The sequence below is a fragment of the Manis javanica genome, chromosome 7 (genome assembly GCF_040802235.1).
Source record: "Manis javanica isolate MJ-LG chromosome 7, MJ_LKY, whole genome shotgun sequence".
Taxonomy (NCBI): Eukaryota; Metazoa; Chordata; class Mammalia; order Pholidota; family Manidae; genus Manis; species Manis javanica.
Window position 1 is genome coordinate 12,743,414 of NC_133162.1, and position 17,481 is coordinate 12,760,894.

Below are 17,481 nucleotides of genomic sequence, written 5' to 3' on the forward strand. Positions count from 1 at the left end.
CCAGGAATCTGGGCTGGGCTTGTAAAGAAATGATCCCAACACCAAGAGAAGAAACCAGCCAGTAAATTCCCAGTTAGTTCCTTTTCTAAGACTTCTGAATGTGTTTTGAATTTTCTCTAAATTAAGATAATCATAAAAGGTTAAGATATTTAAACAGAGCTCCACCTGATCCCAAGGCTTGATTTGTATGCTTAATTAGTTTCCGAACATATGGTTCAGAGCTTCTTATAAAAACAGGGTAATGACTCGAGGTATAAGTGCGTATTAGATTGAACAATGTTAGAGGCACATTGAGACCCATCTCAAAGGCCTTAACCTGCCCTTGATCTGTGCTGGAAGCTTTTGCTGACATCTGTTTCAAAGAGATATCAAAAAACTTTCCAGTGGCCTCATGATAAAACAAAAATCCATGCGGAGATAGATATCAGGCATTAAAATACTTAGGATTCAGCATCGCCTGAGGAATGTGTGGCCCCAGAATATAACAGTTGGGGGGGCGGCGGGAGTGAGGAGGAGCTCCTGCAGACGTAGACAGTGGATCTGAGAACTGCTGGGAGTGCAAAGCCTTGGCTCAATATGGAGAGGGGAGCAGCTGGGTCACAAATGTCCCCAGGGCCTTTGTTCTTTCTGTGTTTCAGTCCCAGATAATAAATCAGGTGCTCCCGTGCATGGAACATACTTCAGGCCACCAGGAGTCCTTCCCAGCTCCCAAGCAGCCCCACTCCTCCCCACCCTGCCCCCGGGAAGGCACTTTGGGAATAGGAGTGAGGTCTTGCATTGACTCATCCATATCCCGTTCAGTTGTGTGACTAGCCCCACCCCTCACCTGAATCTTCCATAAAGGATATATATACATATTTGTTCTGCATAGCACAGCTTCCAGACAAGCCCCCACCCTGACCTCCAATCAGATTTCTACTCCTAAGCCCTTCCCATAGGTACTCTGGGTCCATTCTATTTGTGAAAATTTGGGCCAGGACACAAAGGGAATGGCTGTCCCAGTTGGACACAGTCATCTTGGGCCATAAAGCAGGCCCCAGAGGGGTTCAGGCCCACCTCTTTGAATTCAATGCAAATTACTCTACCCAAATTCATTTATTCATCCACTCAGTCACCCATCCTTTTAACAAGTACTTGTCAGGCCCCATTATGTGTGGGGTCAGAGGTGCTGTAGGAAAACCAGAACTGATTTGGTATCGCCCTGCACTCCCGGAGCTCACAGTCTATGGAGGTAAAGCAGATACAGGAAGACAAATAGGAAGTGAGACCATCCTGGGTGTTGGAGAGAGAGAGGCGTAAGCAGCCTGATGCAGGACACAGGAGAAAAAGATCATTTAAGGCACTCCCGGTGAGGGATTGGCAAGAACAAAGGCCCAGAGAAAGGAAGCCACTGTTCGGCTCCAAAGCGCTAAGTTGCTTTCCAAGCACAAACAGTACACACATCCCCACTCATCTGATCCTCAAACATCCCTGTGAAGTCAGGAAGGTAGGTTTAATGATTTCCATTTTATAGGTAAGAGAACCAAGGTGCATAAGGATTATACACAATTTCCCAAGGTTTCACAGCTCAGATGTCATGTAGCCCAGGTTCAAACTCAGGCTTAAATTTCCCAGATCTACCAAAGGTGAAAAGTTAAGATTTCCAGGAGTCTTAAAAGCTTAGAAGTTACTGTTGCCCCTGCAGTCATGGGGAGCCGCGGAGGACTTTGAGCTGGGCTGCAAGACCCACTGGGCAGCTGTGAGCAGGACATAAACCGAATGACATGTTAAAGAGCAGACAGGGGCTGGGTGCAGGAAGATTCAGGAAGAGTGTATGGCGGTCCCTCAGAGGTTGTTAGATCCAAATTGGCCCAGGAGCCGGAGAAGAAAAGAGAAAAAGATTTAAGAGGAGAGGAGTTAGCTTCGCACCATGCAAAAGGCAGGAAAGAGGCTGTGAGCGCCACTGTAGCTGTGCTTCCAAAGGGCTGACCCTGATTCCTCCCAAAGTCAGCGGAGACTTCAACAACGACAGCTGTGGCTTCGAGTGGTTACAATGTTACAATGGGCCAGGCACTTTCACATGTATTTCCTCATTTAATCCTCAGAACAACCCTATGAGCTGGCTAATCTTATTATTCCCACAGATGAGCAGACTGAGCCACACAGTGGTGAAGGGACTTAGCCATGGCTACCCAGTGAGGAAATGACTCAGACTGGAATGTGAACAGGTCTTCCCACCCAGAGCCTGAATGTCTGACTTCTCCCTACAACCTAGAACAAGGTCTTACGTGCCACTCAGATGCGCCGTGACGGGGTGGCTCCCATCACCCATCACAGGGAGTCTGCCTAGCTGCTCTTGGTCTGCAAAACCCTCCGCCATCTGGCCCAAAGTTACCTTTTGCCTTTGTTACCTCCCTCTGGGTCCTAAGGGATCCTGCTGCCATGGCCCAGCAGGCAGGAGGCCAGATCCAGGCTGTGATACAAAGAGAGAGAGAGAGAGAGAGAGAGTCCCTGTGAGCTGGAGACCAGCCTGGGGCATCTCAGCAGGAGACCTCAGAGCCGGGCCAAGCTCAGTGGGACTGAGATCAAAGCTGGGGGTGGAGTGGGGTGGTGGTGGCAGAGAAACGAGGAACAGAAATAAACAGGGGTGAGGCTGGTCCCACATCATTCCCATGGCCACCTTGATGGGCTGGGACTTTTTTAAGGCTCTAGAACATCCCCAATCTGGGATGCAAAGCAGAAGGTCTCCTGCCCGGGGGTTCCCATGTCAGTGGCTGGAGGCCGACCAAGTGGGGGTTGAGAAGTTGTCTGAATAAATGGGAATCAATCTCCCAGCCTGGCCACAGTGACCTCTCCTCCTGTGAATCCCTTCAATTTACTGCCTCAGCAGCATCTCAGCATCTCGGCAGACCAAGCATCGTGGCTTGGTCTGTTTATTCCTTTGTGGCTCTGGACACAGCACCATGCATATTGCAGGACTTCCAAAAATCTTTCACAGGCGATGGAGACACACATCCTTTGTATAGTCCTTAGTCCATAAAAATACTCAGGAGGAACATTTCTGAGAGCCAGAGTGTGAACAGCATGAGAAGAGCACTGTCCAGGGAGCCCAGCCCCAAGGTTCTATCCTAGCTTTGACCCCAGCTTCCAAAACAAGCCACGCCACCTCAGTTTCCCCATATGTGGCACTAAAGAAAGTCTAGCTGGTGCTAAAGTTTCCACAAAGTTCCAACCTGCCAAGTCTAGACATATATCATGCTTTCACAACCTTTGAAAGATGCTCAAGTGAAGGGATTCTCATCTTTGCCTACTGGCCACCTCTTGGTCAGTCCGTAGTTCTGGGCCACTTTCTCCAAGAAGCCCTCCGTGACTGCTCAGGCTACAGCAGCCACACACACCCCTGTCCCATTCCAGTCTCTACCATGTCAGGCTGCTTATGGTCTCCATCTAACCTTTCCCTGTCTGGGTATTTTCCACTTGCTTATTAACTGTCTCCCTGAGTAGGATAGAAGTTCTACAATAGCAGGGAGCCTGACTGAACTGGCTTCTGCTGCTCTCTGCTTGGTCTCCACAACCCAGGATAGAACCTGCCACAGAGTAAGTGCTCAACTAATGTTTGTTGGATGAATGAATGAATGAATGAATGAACCATAAGCATTTTTCTGCATCATTGGATATTCTTCAGAAACCATGTTTATAATGACTACAAAATAGTTCAAAGTGTGGGTATATTCAATATATTAACACAATCCCCTATTATAGGACATTTAAATTATTTCTAATTGATAACCACCATTCATTAAGTGCTGAAGAAAGTCTCCTTTGTTTCCCTCTTTACTATCCACCTCATGCAGTAAGCACATTAGTTCACGGGAACAGGGACTTTCTCTTCCTGTGTGTCACTGTCACCAGCCCCAAGCACATTGCCTGGCACACAAGTGCTATTCACAGATATTTATTAAAGTAAGGACTTTCCTCCCCACAAGAACACTTTCAATTATTTTGCTTCTTCCTACAGTTTTACATTTTGAAAGTTTTTTGTCTACCAAGGAAATTCACTTACTGCTTTCCTATTTGAAAGAGTCAGTTCTAGCTGCAGTTCCCGCCATTTGCACAGCTTCTGACCACCACGAGAGAACTGGCATCACTATATCCAGCTGACGTCATTCCAGATCATTGCGAAGGAATGCAAAGTGTCAGTCAGCCTAAGAGGCCTTGTTGGGAGTAACTACACCATTCTACAAGACTCTTGGCAATTGCAAAAAAGCTCAGAAATCCACAGAACAATCTCAGCCAGCCCTAGAGCCCTGCAGTGACTGGACTGTTCATCCTCACTCCTGCCAGGGACTGGCAGGCCTTCATGTCTTCTCCTTCTCCCTGCTGCAGGCCACTGCAGAGACCCACAGGCCAGGCTCAACACCAAGGTGAAGGAAGGAGGGATAATAGGACAACTTTTGGGATGTCCACGAGGTGTCTGGACCCATACACATGGAGTACAGAAATCTGGCTGGGCACAGAAGCCTCTTCATGACTGTGCAAAGCAGGTCCAGATGGCATGAGATGCCAAGAAATCTTGGGCATGCCCTTGGGATGCCCCCTCCAAGGGCTTCTAAGCCTGGGTATGATGCATTTCTGTGCAGCTGGCTGAATGAGTGCAAACCCACCAGCCTGTAAAATAATATGGCAAATGCTGTTAGATCACATCAACTTTAATGTGTTCACACAATATTAAAAACACTTCTTCAAGGTACCTTTTGGCTCTCCAAAGGCTTCCACAGGCACTATCTCCTTTAAGCCTTCATCAGGAGGAAGGCAGAGCAGATATTATGAAGGCTGAGAAAGATATTGTGACAAATCTGAATTAACCAGCAAGATGAGGGTGGAGAAGCTAGGCCTGAGGCCTACTTACTCACTTAGGGCTTCAGCCAGAGGATACAGACAAGGACAGTGTGCCTTGAAGAGGCTGTCTAGAAGTTAGAATCAGGGTCACTCACCCCATACAGTTGGGCAGGTTGTGCACTGCATCAGGGCACCCCCACCAAAGGAGTGACAATCGCATCTTGGATATCATAGATTTGTATATTTATTCCATTTCTCTGGATTGCAGTAAAGCATCCATTCTAATAAAAATCATTATAACACTCTTCCAACAGACAGAAGTAGTGTGTCTTGGGGAAGAGGCACCCTTCTTCTAACCTGCAGAGAGGTGCTGTATGACTGGCAGAAACCCTGATGGAATCAGTCATAATTGGGAAGCCTGTATTTCTCTGGGCAGGCACAGAAAGGGAGAGTGATGGAGTTCTTATGCCCCCAGAAATGCAGCTGCTCTAATGGCAGATGATTCTGGGAAAAGGAGCATGCAGAATAAAGGTATCTACCAATCAGTAAGACCAAAGACAACCTAAGAGGAAAATGGGCAAAGAGCGTCATCCTTTGGCTCACAGATGAAGAAAAGGCAGTGAACGTGTGAAGGTTAGTTATGGCCATTTGTCACTGTTAGTCTGCACAGCATCCCAGTCCCATTCCTCCTGACCTCTGGCTGACCTTTTAGGGTGCAGTTCCCTTTGCTCAACACAAGATGTCACAGGGAGATGCCAATCCCCTCTCCCAGTGTGGAAGTCTACGGGGGCAATCCCTCCCTCTCCACACCTCTTGGGGCCACAGGGGCCAGGCACAGCAACATGCTTGGCATTTGGATCTGGGGGTATATGACAAATCGCATGGTAATGTCACACAGATGCAACACTCAATTTCATGTAATCAAGGGAACACAAACCAACAAAGAGGATTTTTGCATCCATAAGATTAACATAATTAATAATAGCCACTGTAGTGAGGCTACAGGGAAACAAATATTTCCATGTAATGATGGTGAAGGTATAAAGTGCTCTTTGGAGGATAATTCGGCAGTATTTGTTAAAAAGCACCTATTCTTCCACTCAGTACTTTCATTTCTAATAATCCACCCGGGAGAAATTGTCACACATGTGCACAAAACTACATACATAGAAATAGTCTTTATGATAATGAAACTTTAGAAATGAACACAACATCGGGAAGAGGGGCAAGGTGATATAAACTGGGGTGGCCAGTCTATGGGGCAGACAGGCAGGGGTGAGAATGACTGAGACAGTGCCATAGACACTGACAAAATACTTCAGAGATACATCAACAAATGGTGGTTGAAAACACAGATTCCTTTTATGTTTAATCTCATGAGTGCAGACACAGAAGAGGACTGTATTTCTAATTGTACCCATGTATGCAAACACATGGGGGAAAATCTAAATAGACATTTGACAAACTGCTGTTTGTCAGTGGTTGTGGCTGGGAAGAGAGTGGAATTTTGCTGTTTTTATTCTAATGTTCACAAATGAGCCTCCCTCCCCCTATCCTTATGTTCCTGCATAGCCAGCTATTAAGCCCATTGACTCTGGGGTTGATCTGCTTTGAGTTCAAATCCTGGTCTTGCTGTTTCTTCACTGTCTGACTTTGGGCACATGATCTGAGCATGAATTTTCTTAATTGAGAAAATCTACATACTATGCTTAGCATAATGGTTCCTATACAGGGGTGGTTCGATACCTATTACTTATTATCTTGGTATCTCTGCTCCTCCTAGCCCTCAATCCTTTCACAGTAGATACTAAAACATGTTTGATAAATGAGTAAGGTTGCTAATGGTAAGACTGTCTTTTTGAGGTCTAAAAATATGGAAGAAAAGAGGGTTAGACAGGCCAGATCTTACTAGTTGCACATTTCCTTCAACTCGGTGTTTTTCAAATTATAAATCGTAATCAATTAGTGGGTCATCAGTCAATTCAGTGGGTAGCAACTAGCATTTTAAAAATACAGAATATAAAATATCAAAGTGTAAATAAGAACTAGTACTATTTCATGAGATTTGTTTCATGGATGTGTGTATGAGGTTGCATTGTAAAATACTTGTCTACTATTGATCACAGTAAAACCTACCTGGAGAAACTCTACTCCAAGTGCAGCCTTACATAACTGAGTGCTACCTAATGGTCTGCACCCAGCCCACTGCTGCTTGATTCCACGCTAAATGTCATGGGCCAGGGACAGGCAGAGTCTCACAGGGCAGCCACATGAGCCTATACGGCAGATGAGGGTGACCAGTGTCCCATGACAGCCCTCTCCTTCCCCTCCTGCCAGGGTCTTTCCTGCTTCAAGATGGTGCTGGCACTCAGGGGAGCAGAAACCTCGGGCCCTGTATTAGTTTCCTAGGAGCTGCTGTAACAAAGTACCATGAACCAGGTGGCTTAAAACAAGAGAAATTCCACCTCCCGCTGTTTAGGAGGCTGGAAGTTCAAGACTGAGGTGCCCTCAGGGCGGGTTCCTTCCGGAGGCACAAGGCAGGGTCTGCTCCCTGCCTCTCCCTACTAGCTGGTGGTCGCTGGGTATCCTTGGTGTTCCTAGGCTTATAGATAGATCGCTTCAACCTCTGCCTCCATTGCCACGTGGCATTTTCCTCCCTATGTCTCTAAGTGTCTCTGTTTCCAGATTTCCCTCTTAGGAGGACACTAGTCACTGCATTAGGACCACCCTAGTCCAGTATGACCTTATCTTGATTATATCTCCAAAGACCCTATTTCCAAGTAAGGTCACATTCACAGGTTCTGTTGGACATGAATGTGGGGGTGGGGGTCACTAGTCAACTAGTCATCTCAGTATCTCCAGCCCCAGAAGGAGGAAGGAATCACACTGATGCTTTGGTCGGCAAGGAATCAGGAGGCAGGTAATAGTGAGGTTCTTCTCTGGCCATTGTGCTGTGAGCTTTAGCCTGGGATTGTAGAACTGAAGACCCTTGGAATAGAAGGGACAAGATCCAATCTGCTGGACCCCTGTCCCATACCTTTGGATAGCTAAAGCAGTTTACCAGCTGACACTAAGATTTGGGTGCCATCGATTCTGAAGTTTTTGCTTGAAGGGCTTTAGAGATCACACCCATGTCTCTCTCATTTTACAGCTGAAGAAAGTGGAAGCCCAGGGAAGTCAAATTATTTTCCTTAAGTCTCACCATTGTTGAGCATCTGAGCCAGGCCAAGAGCTCAGCAAAGGACTCTGTCCAGTGCTCTTTGCCCATGGAATTTTGTCTTAAATACTTAATTCCAACAACAGGGGTGGCACCCATGGGTGGCTTGCAGCAATGGGGGAGACTTCAGTTCCTCTATAATCTTCATCAGCCTCCCCTTAAAGGCACCTCAAATTTAAAAATAAATAATGCTATTATTTGATATACACACATTCTCAACCTTATGGAACTATAAATAAAAGCATCTTTAGAAAACTTTGCAAATCTTTTTATTGTAGCATATGATCTCAGTTGATGCGGTAGGCTTGGTATATAAATGTTGCAGCTCAGTATGTGAACCCCCATAACACCTTCCCTTTCCAACTGGAGTGTCCCCCAACCCCCTCCAGCACAGAATTCTAGAGCCTAATGGAATAGAGACCATGCCCACCGCTGCCCTCTGAGTGCCTAGGATATGCCAGGCTCTATACTGAGTGCTGCAAATGAAATAGCTCATGTCTCTTCTGGCAGCCTGTTGAAGGAGGAGCTTAAGTCTCTTCTAGGGGGTGGGGAAAGTGAGGCTGAGGCTGACCCCACCCCCGCATCCCTCAGGCATTGTTCTGGGTTGTTTAATCTGAAGCCTCTAGGTGGGACAAACACTCTGCAGTTGTCACAGGTCCCATCATCCTCTGTTATAGCCACACTCACTTAAAAACATAAGATCATGTTTTCTTTTTCCAGTAGCTTTACTAAGAGATAATTCATGTAACATGCAATTCCTCCATTCACTCCATACAATTCAATGGTTTTCAGTGCATTCACAGAGATGGGCAACCATCACCACTGCCAATTTTAGAGCTCTTTCATTGCCTAAGAGGCCTTGTAAACTAAGTGTTCTATCGCTTAACTCAGCAATCATTACTCTACTTTCTATCTCTATTGATCTGCCTATTCTAGACATTTCATATAAATGGAATTATACAACATGTTGCCTTTTGTATCTGACTTCTTTCACTTAGCAAAACATTCCCCAGCTTCATCACAGTAGCATGTATCTACTGCATTTCTTTTTAGGGGTGAATAATATTCCACTGTGTGGACATACCACATTTTGTTTATCCATTCATCAGTTTGGGAGATATTTTCTCGATACCATATGCCAATCCTTTTCGAAGTCCTTTAGCTTATTCAGCCCTCACAACAAACTTACAAGGTAGGTGTCATCATTACCCCGATTTTACAGAGAAGAAAACTAAAGTGTAGAGAGATTATCTAACTTGCTCAGGGTCACCCAGCTGAATACATATGCTTGTCCCACCGAGTTTGTTTGTAATTCCTAGAGGCACATGATGCCTCTTTCTATCAGGGTCTTCAGAGGCAACTCATACATACCTCAACTGGCTCATTTTAAGTGGAATCCAAAATGGTGCACCAAGAGCTTTTCTTTCCGCACTACCCACCACCCCACCCCACAACCTCAGCCCCTCAGCCACCCATGTCCAAACTTGGCTCCTTCCCTAGCCTGTTCAATCACCCTCCTCAGTCAGGAACCTTCCAGAAAACCACTTCAGCATACAATCACCTTTATTCTATAAGTGATGTTTGGTCAACAAACCCGTTCAAAGGTGTCTTTGGAGCCCTATAAAGTCTTCATTATTTGGGACCTCACTAATTCAATATTTGTGATCTTTCCATGAGGCTGTGCTAGGTTAGACTATGATTTGGTTAGCAAACTTTTCTTCACTATGAATTTGTAATTTGTAGTGTAAACAAGATTGTAAAGGCATATTTAAACAAAATGTTTTCAAGCCTCCTCCAAAATCGCAGAAGCACCCAGGAGCAGCCCAATCATTGCGATGTAAGTTACATGCAACCCTCATCCATTCTTTAAGAGGGTCTCCTAAAGATTCAATAGGCAGCCTTACTAAACGGAATAGTGGCGAGACTCCCAGTATTTAACATACCATGACTGCCTCCTTTCAAAACATGTGGTACTTCAGATTCACTGTCTGATTCACTGAACCAGTCCTGGTCCTCAGCTTCACTTCTTCTATGGAAAAGGTCATTCCTGCCACTCAGACACTCAGCAGGACTAGCGAGTGTGCCCCAGGTTCCCTCTGGAGACGTATCAGGCTGAGAAACAGTTCAGATCAGGACCTAGGAAGAACCAGCAAGAAGGGTCCCTGGAGGGAAGGAACTTCTTGGAGACTCTTTTTCCTTTCACAAAACTGTTATTCTCCCCACAGAGAAATTCCACCCAGCTGAAAAGTCTGAGGACCAGGTGACAGCCCACAGCCACCAGAGACAAGCGTTCCCTACCTTCAGCCTACTGAGTCCTGTTTGCCTTTGATCTTGGCATTTCCTGTGTCCAGCAAGTGGAAAGAGTTGAGAAGGCTGGAGTGGGGAGTGCCTGCTGACCCCAGCATTTCCAAAGTGAAATCTTCCACTTCTTTCTAGAATCTTAGACCCTAGATTGTAAAATGGTATGAGTACAGGCTGCTCCCATCCCATCCCAGTTCAGGAGTTAATTACTTTAAAGTAACAAAGAGATTTTGATCTTGTGCAGCCTTGCAGGGGAAGGCTGTCTGCAGAAGAGCTTCCATGACATTCTATAGAGGAGGGGAGCAGGGGTGAGAGTAGAAACCCAGAAAAACACAGATGTTTCTGACCCACTATACCCTGGCTTCCACCAGCCACACTGGTATGGATGCAGAGATACTGGGCAGAGAAGCTAGAGGTCTGCTGTCCAGAACTGGCTTCCAACTGGCTTTGTAGCTGACTCCTTCTCTCTGGGTTCCCTGTTTCTCCTGCCACAAAAAAGAACATTCAGTTAGAAGGGACTACAGGCAACTTTCAATGCATCCCCAAATTCTGACCTTCAGTAGAGACTTCCTGAGAGCTATGTTGAGAAGGATTTTGAGGGTTTGTGGGAGAAAAGAGCTGGGATCAACCAGCCATTAGTGATGTCAGCTCTGAGCACAGGAAGGAGACCGATGGCACATTGCCTCACCATGTATTGCTGCTCCTGACATTGATATACCAAGTTCTCTTTGGCTCAGATGTTATATGATTTTGACTTTGCTATTTTCTTTGCATTTTCCGAGGACCTATTTCAAGGGCTGTTTCTACCCACCAGGAGTTGACAGGAGTCTACAGACAATTGCTTGTAGGGTTGGGCCATGCAAGTTAGAGACAACCAAGGCCAGAGGACGCCGGCTGTCCTTGAGACTAGAAACAAGCCCCAAAGAGATTCTTTCTCTGTCAGTGCTGAACTGAAAGCTACAGCCAGTGTGGATGTCCCCTTACGAGATTACCCATGATGACAAAGACGTAAGATGTGGCCTCTGTCTGCAAGGTTTAGCCATGGAGGACAGAGAAAGCCAAATACCACCTGAAAAGTGAAAAGAATCTTGAGCAGAAGCCTGCTGGGAATGGGGTAGTCTCCCTGCCTGCAAACAGAGACGGAACAGTGCCTCCTTCAAAGTGGTGGTTGTGACAGTGCAATGAGATAATACATGCAAAGTGCCCACACAGAGCCTGATAACAGCGATCCAGTGTTCCCAGTATTATCCTCTAAGATCACTCTTCATGGCAAGGAGTCTAAGGATAGTAAATCTTTTCTGAAACCAGCCCTCCCATCGGCAGGGTGGAAGCCTACTAGCTCACCACCAGGGCCCTGTGTTGGCCATTTCCAATAACATGATTAGTCATTTTTCATTCCTGAGATGTCTACCCAGCCATGGGGATGTGTGTGCATGTGGGAGTGCGTATGTGCCTTTCAGAGCAGGGAAAACCCATATTCTCTCTCTTCTGACCGAATTAATCAAATAAATCTTCTGTAAGGAGCTGCTAAATGAATCACAGATGGCTCTGCCCTTTTACAGGTTGCAGAAAGCACCCGTTACAGTTCTTTTAATTTATCAGAGGAAAAAAGATGCCCTCGTGTGCCCCTTCCCACTTGCAATAATAATCAGAACCAGTTTATTTTCCAAGGGTCCGAGACTCATTTTCCAAAAATGTGTATCAATAGATGTAACAGCAGGAAGATTATTTTGCCAAGCTCCAGCCTCCAGCACAGCAAAAGGTGCCCTGGCTGGGGAGAGCATTTATAAAACCACATTTAATAAAAGAGAGTGTTATATTAAGTATGTTTGCTAGTGTATTTAAGCATATGGTTTCCATATCAGGCATAAAGATGGCAAACACATGCTTTACCTTCTTTCTAACCTCTCCTAGAGACGTCCTTTCCAGGGGGTGGTGGGATGGGAGGACTTGGGGTGGATGTAGTGAGTGTGTGTTGTTTTGTTTTGCTTTTTACAACTCTGGCTCATGTGGAAAAGCACCGAGGAATGTTCAGAAAGCATGTGAAGACTCTGCCTTTTCTATTTATGTAATTAGCCCAAGAAACTTGCTTTGCTTACTTTCTTCAACAGTTTCAACGCGCTTGCAGGGCTCCCTCGCCTACTCCAAGGCACTGGGGGCTGGCTGACTTTAGAGTGTGAGTCAGTTTCAGCTGCAATGAACTTGAGCTCCTGGACTTTAAACACGAAGCTTTTGGTAAAACAAGGGCTGCAAGGATGGCCTCCTGTCTGTATCCATGGGTCCCTGTTTACCAGCGAGCCATCCAACTGCAGGATTTATCTGCCCCGAGATCCCCTTTTTGTACTTGGGTTGGGTATTGGGGATTTTATCTTTTTCCTATAAGTCAGACGCAATAGGCTGCGGCCCTGTAGGCCTGGCATCCAGAAAGGGAGCTAGGCAAGACTTCTGCAGCCCACTCTCCTAAGATGATCTGAACAATCCCTTTATTCAGGGTCTACCCTGGAATCCAAAATAAAACTAGGAAGGGGATCGGGTGGGGGCATCTGCAGTGACGCTGCCCTGCCCACCCCCACCAGCCCGAACAGATTTGCCGGAGCAAGTTATAAATCTACTGGTACCATTTCTTTTTCGTCACTTGCCTAATCCTGTGCCCTTCGTTTCATGTGCTGTAATTACTAACATCTGCTTTCTGAGCCTGAGCCGCGTGGAGTTTGCAAAGGCAGTTTTCGGGCCAGAACAATGGTGACAGCTGTTTCATTTAGCCTACGGCCAGGACTTCCTGTTCAGTCTACATCTGCCCTCCTGTGTCCAATTTCTGTTTCAGGGTTTTGTTTTCTGTGTTTTTTTTTTCCCTTCATCTGACCTTACTATATATTTAAGAAGAATTTCTAACTTAGCACTCCAGCTAGTATTTCTAGCACATATGCTTATTATATTGGCAGGCGACAGCCAGAGAGAGAGAGAGAGATAGGAGAAAGCCAGGATTGTCGCCAGCAGCTAACACAGTAACACAGCTAACACAGGGCAAGGCAGAAAGAAGGGCTACACAAGGGCCTGGGGAAGCAGGCTCTAAGGAAATTCCTGGGCTTTGAGGTAGGGGAATGCCTCAAAGGCTGACCTCTCCAGAACACAGACGCAGGAAAAATGGGCTTAGTTCATCTACCCCCTGGCCTGGTGTCATCCCCATGACTTATTTAGTAGGGGGGGGTCACCCAAACATCCCCCAAGGGAACTGTATTTCTGGGTGGCTGCTAGCACACAGGGCCTCCTTCTTTGGGAACAAGCAAGCTCATCAGGGGGGGCAAGATTGAGAGGCCCCACATTCACTTTTTCCCACTCAGTCTCTAGCAGAGCAATAGAAATTCCTCCTATTTGCAGGGGGCACTGTGGGACGGGGAAGGGAGTGCTGCGGACAACAGAATAAAGGAATCCAGCATTGGATGACCTGCCTGGACTCCTTTAGCATATGCGGCTGTACGTGACAAAAGAGAATGGAGACTGCCTGAACCTGTCCCCCCTCCAGCCCACCTATCCTGATTCCATCTGAGCTAAGCTTAGGGTTCCCAGCTCGCCTGGCCTGCAGATGTCAAGTTATTATCTGCGACCCCACCACCAGAGCTGGTTAGAGACCTTGAGCTTTGTGAAAGCTGCCCTCCGGCATTGCTGGCTATTTATTGCCAAACAGGGCAAAAAACAGTTCCTGCCTGGGTAAAAACTTGTAGAGATGTGGAAGTGGCCTGCAGATACACAAAGCAGAGCATGGTGGTCAGGGGATGAGGTGTGATCACTCAAATCGGGACACCTAGGGTCTGGGCCTATGCCTCTTCCCCAGATCTCAGGGCATCAGGACAGGCTGGAGATGGGCTCCCTACACTTCCTCCTTTATTGTTGTTAACTGATGAAGAAACTGAGCACCAGAGAAGAGAGGAAGTGCCTACACTGTGGTTGTTGCTTGGTCAAACTGGATTCTATCAGTTGGGAAGCACATGAAGGTAAACCTATGTTGCTTCTAGAAATTTGAGGCATTTTCAGCATTTCTGTATGAGATGTCTCTTGCAATCCCAGACCCTCTCCTCCCTTCTAATAACTTGAGATCCCACTCCCAGATGGGAACAGGGAGGCGAGTTGGGGAGACCCCAGCTGTGCGGTCAGTGCCTGAGGCCTGCTCCAGGCCCAGTTCTTCCAGCTGCCCGTGAGAGCCGAACCACTGCAGTCCTGAGAAGACTTCATACTCATCTGACACCTGGGCATCCCAGAGGGTCCTGGCAGGGGGTCGAGGGCCCCGTGTCTTTGCAGGGATAAGCATCCAGAAGGAACTGCTCAGGCATGAAAGAGATGCAGCAGAGAGGGTCCTTCTCCCCCATCATCCCCGCCAGGTGTTGTATGTGCACAGACTGGGGGACCCACTGCCCCAAAGCTGACTGGACCCTGGAGTGGCTGAGAGGCTTGACCCGGGCAGGAACAGGGGTCTCAAGGGATTTCCCCTGAACTCTGGAATTCAAGTGGCTGAGATCCTGAATGAGGCTGGCCTGTGCCCCTTTGCCTGCAGGAGAGCCTCCTAGCTCTTCCTGGCCTGCCCACCCACCCCCTGCCCTACCCCCACTCACAGCCTCCCTGCCCCCCACCTTCCTCCTCTTTCTCACTCCTTTTCTTCTTAAAGTTAATTGCAACTTTTTTCTCAGCGCTCTGATCTGGATAAGCCACATCTCATTAGAAAAAGATTTAGCTGGAGCCAAAGCAGGCTGGAGAAGGAATCCCTAATCAACAGAGAAAAGATTTGGGTGTAATTGCTCTCTCCCACCGTTCTCCCCCCTCCCTCTTTCTCTGCTCATTAATCTGAGAAGAAAGTCGCAGTCGAACGTCTTGGTGCTCAAGTATCTGCTGCTGCAGCAAACAAATCAAGGTGCTCTGGGGTTTCCTTTTGTGGTGGTGTCTGTATGGAACCTCTCTGGGGTGTGTGCGTGTGTGTGTGTGTGAAGTTATCTGGTTAATGTGTGTGTATATGAAGTGGTTGGGTGGATGTGTGAAGCTCTTTTGATGATTGGTGTGCATGTGCATGCGCGTGTGTGTGTGCACACACGTGTGTGTGAAGCATGTTGGTCATTGGCTGTGAGAAGAGCTTTGGTTGTTGGGGTACGTGTGTTTGTTGGTGTGAAGCACTTGGGGGTTGGAATAAGGTTGGCTGGTACGTGGGGAGCACCCTCCAGCGGTTGGCACTTGGGGGTGAAGCCTTTTGGCTGTAGAGGGGCACACGTACAGCCCTCAGGCTGTGTGTGTGCATGAGTGATGCTTTGCTACATGCTTGCGTGTCCCCAGTCATCAGTAAGTAGCCCCTCTGGTCTTTCCCCAGTTAAGTCCCAACAGATGCTGAAATGGAGACATGAATGTGATACGTGGAAAATGCATCTAGGAGAAAACCATCTCCCTAGGTAGGGACCCTGGGCCCTCAAACATCCAGAAATGAAGTGACATAGCACTTCCATGCTCTTCCTTCAAAATTTGGAGATGTTCTACGATGACCTTTGTCATTGGTGGGGAAGGGGAGGATACTTTATGTTTTAATTGAAAACAGAAGGAAAGCAGTAACACGCACTCCAGGTGCAGCACAAATATTACAAAGGGCTAGACCCTGAAAAGTCACCCTCTCTTGCACCCCTGCCCCCAGCTCAGCTGCTGAATCACCCCTACCCGTCATCTTTGTACCTTTCCAAAACTAAGCCAGGCATACGGTTCCACACTGGCTCATAGCCTTCCGGACTTTGCTTTCTTCACTGAACAAAATATCCCAGCGATGGTTCCCTAGCAGCATAGATTTACATTAGTGCTGTGTTTTGAAGTCATAAAATTAGCTAATTGAGAAAATTAATAAGGTGCCTCTATCCTAAGTACAAGTCAGAGTACCAGGCAGTCAGCTGTCTCCCCTATAAAATATCATCATAGTCGCCTGGCATGACGCTAAGCCTCGTGTTTGTTGCCTCATTTAATTCTCAAAAGACTCTGGAAGGAGTTACTATCCCACCTACAGAAGGCGACACTGATGCTGAGAGGGAGTGGGTGACTGGCAGAGGCCACACAGTAAGCGGCGGAGTAGGAATCTGAGTCCAGGCAGTCTGAAGGCAGAGCTCAGCCCTCAACCACCGCCTTCCAGGATAGAGCACGAACTCTCTGGGACCTGGAGGCAAAGGCAAGGGGAGATGGGTCCCCCCATTCCCCACCGGAAACCCAGGGCACCTGTGTCTAAGCTACTCCCACTACATCCCCCATTTTCCCCCAGCCCAGGCGTGCGGGGCCTCCTGGTCCTTGTTGGCCCCCCCACCCGGCCCTCAGCCCTTACCTGAGCTGCAGGGACCCCGGCTGTCAGGGGGCCCAGGCCAGCCCCGGCCCTGCTCTCCCATCCCAGCCGCCTGAGGGTGAGGCCTCGCTGCAGCCTTGCTGTGTTTTTCTGAGCACAACCTGTGAGCAGTTGCACCCCAGACATCAAAGAATTCCCCAGCGTAGGTGTTCTCGTAATGAAGGTGTTCTAGTTCAGGCCTCGAAGCTGAGCTGGGTGTGGCGAGGTGATGTTCTACACTGGAAAGTGGGGACAGCATCCAAGTGCCACCATGACCAGGGCCCTGAGCTCCATGTCCCACAGGGAGGGAGGACACAGGTCCTCCACCTACCAATCCAAGAACGAAATGGACATGAATATTTGCTGAGAATGCAAAAGTCCTGTTGGTGACGCTGGAGGAAAGGAATCTGGGAGGGAAGGTGTGGATAAAGTGAAGGTCCCTGCGGCCAGGATTCTCACCTGGCTCTGGTCAGCTAGCTCACTACACCCATGTGAGCAATATGTTGCTATTGTTTCTATACAAAGAGCTCTGCCCAGTGCTCTGGGTGACACGGTGGCATGGCCATCTGGCTGCATGGTTGTAGGAGAGCAGAAACTGGAGTGGTGGCAGCACCGAGGACAGAGACGGAGACGGCTGTGGGGACAGAGGGGCCCAGAGGCAGAGACCGGCTTGCTGCATGCGGACTTGCTCGGAGTGGGTGGGATTCTAGTAACTGGCCTGCCACCATCAGAATAAAGTTGGGCATAAACCCTTTTACTCCAAGAACGTTCCATTGTCATTTTTTGGTCTCACTGAATCCACAGTGAACTTGTC

At 47.6% G+C, this 17,481-nt stretch overlaps 1 long non-coding RNA gene across 1 annotated transcript; it reads right to left on the minus strand.

Moving 5' to 3' along the window:
* Window positions 1-9,637: 9,637 nt before the first annotated feature.
* On the minus strand, window positions 9,638-16,988 carry LOC140850552 (uncharacterized). Its single transcript, XR_012133486.1, has 4 exons — window positions 16,671-16,988; window positions 16,040-16,135; window positions 10,334-10,821; window positions 9,638-10,171 (listed from the first exon to the last, which is right to left on the minus strand). It is a non-coding gene; the product is annotated as an uncharacterized lncRNA (long non-coding RNA).
* Between the last annotated feature and the right edge of the window lie 493 nt (window positions 16,989-17,481).